The 2135-nt window shown below is 38.9% G+C and overlaps 1 non-coding gene across 1 annotated transcript; it reads left to right on the top strand.

Moving 5' to 3' along the window:
• Positions 1-266: 266 nt before the first annotated feature.
• LOC132003096 (U6 spliceosomal RNA) lies at positions 267-373 on the top strand. Its single transcript, XR_009400141.1, has one exon. It is a non-coding gene; the product is annotated as a U6 spliceosomal RNA (small nuclear RNA).
• Positions 374-2135: the final 1762 nt, after the last annotated feature.

Here is a 2135-nt window from a genome sequence, read left to right as displayed (position 1 = left end):
AAATGAAACAACGCTATAAAAGAAAGTGAATGTAAAGCCTGTCAGGATTTTTTTTTTTTAATAATCTATTATTGGGGGCACTGGGATGGCTCAGTTGATAAATATCCAACTCCTGCTTTCAGTTCAGGTCATGATCTCAGGGTCCTGAAATCAAACCCCACATCGCTCAGTATGGAGTCTACTTGTCTTCTCTCCCTCTCCCTTTGCCCCTCTCCTTGTGCATGTTTCTCTTTCTCTAATAATTAAGTCTTTAAAAAAAAAATCTGGTGCTCGCTTCGGCAGCACATATACTAAAATTGGAACGATACAGAGAAGATTAGCATGGCCCCTGCGCAAGGATGACACGCAAATTCGTGAAGCGTTCCATATTTTATGCGGTTTCCCCGTGAGCTGCCGCAATTCGCGGAGGAAACGGTATCGCTCAAAGTGAAAAAAAATAGTAAAATTGTGATATTTTAGTAGAAAAAGAAAATCTGTCACTCACTGGGTGGGACTTCAGCAAATGATTTAACTTCTTTTTATGTTTTAGTCTACGAAAGTTAGGATAATTTATATTCATTAAATGTTAGTCCCTTTTTACTTAGAAATAACATTTAGATTTTACTCATGTATCCCAAGAAACAATGTGAATTGAATAGTAACAGCTACTGTTAATTTTAACAGGATAAATTTACATTAAATTTATTCATTTCATAACATATTTTTTCTTAGGGATTCTGTATAATGGTTCATAAATACACCTCTTCCTAGAATCAATGGCTAAAAAAACTATGAGCAGAAATGGATTCTAGAGATTGTAAAATACAAGAAGACTGAGGAGTAGAAACATGAGCTTTTTGCCAGCCATGAGGAATAGTGTGACACTTTCCAGTGGGCAAGAAATTCATCTTTTAATGTGTATAAATCAGGAATATGATGAAAATTATAATTTAGAAAGATATGACTATATGCAATGCAAAAAACAATTGCATAATGACAATTCTGAGGGAATATGCAAATTTAGTCACTGTGGCAAAACCCAATAAAGAAATGACAATGTCCAAAACTAAAACTTGGGGTTAAAATACCATATGGTATGAATAGAGGTTTCTGTGATCTGCTAAGGAATGTTGTTAGACTTGTGCTGCACAAATGACCTTGGGAGTTTGATTAGCTGACATTAGCTGGCCTCCAGGTCAGAACTGGCCCTTCTGGCCTCAACACCAAGAGCTATAAATTTTGTCTTACCTTCAAGCTGCAGGCTGAGTTGCCCACTCCGCAACCCCCCCCCCCCCACCCAGAATGAAATCCAGGAGGGGAGGCAAGCCCACCTAGCTTAGGCTCCTTGAATTTGTAAGGACACACTAATACAAGAGTGTGGCTCGCTCCAAACTGCACACAGGCAGACTTATGTTTAACTTCAAACCTGCATTCTTTTGCCCTATAAATACTGCTCTTCTTGAGATGGTCAGTTAGAAGTCTCACCAGAGGGGAGGATCCTTGCCCAGGGCTCTCCACTGGGAATCTAGCCTGGCCGTTTCCACTGGGCTACCCCATCTAATGAAGCTGGAGATTGTACCCAATTTGATGTAGCTGTGTCTTATTCTCCTTTACTGCTTACTATTGCCCTCATCTACTTGCAGATTTCCCTTTTTTTCTGTTTCTATTAGATTTTTATAGGATCAATAAAGTGTTTTTTCCTCTTCAAAACTAAGTGTATGGTTGCCGTGATTCTCTTCTTCAGAAAGAAGACATGGACCCATAGCCTTGGAGATTGGGAATGGAATGTTGAGAAGAATAAGAAAGAAAGTTGAGCAGAATAAGGAAGAATTCCAGCATGGCACTCAAAAAGCAAATTTTCAGGAAGGCATTCTGGAATTATTTAGATCACTTCCCAAATAGCAAGGATCATATTGCTGGAAATAAGAAGTAAGTCCTACAGATGTTCTATAGTTTTGCTACTTAAAGTGTGGTTCCTGAACTGGCAACATGGGCTTTACCTGGAGGCTCACAGGGGATTCAGAGTCATAGATCTTACCTTAAAACTACTGCATCTGAATCAGAATTTTCACATTATACAGATGACCTAGATAGTCACTGGAAACAAAGAATAGAATTAGAGGTGACCTCCTTACTATCACTCACAGTCACCACTC

Source organism: Mustela nigripes, chromosome 15 (assembly GCF_022355385.1).
Source record: "Mustela nigripes isolate SB6536 chromosome 15, MUSNIG.SB6536, whole genome shotgun sequence".
In the NCBI taxonomy this organism is placed as follows: domain Eukaryota; kingdom Metazoa; phylum Chordata; class Mammalia; order Carnivora; family Mustelidae; genus Mustela; species Mustela nigripes.
The sequence above is the reverse complement of the archived record's forward strand: the minus strand, read 5'-3'. Positions and strand labels throughout refer to the sequence as shown.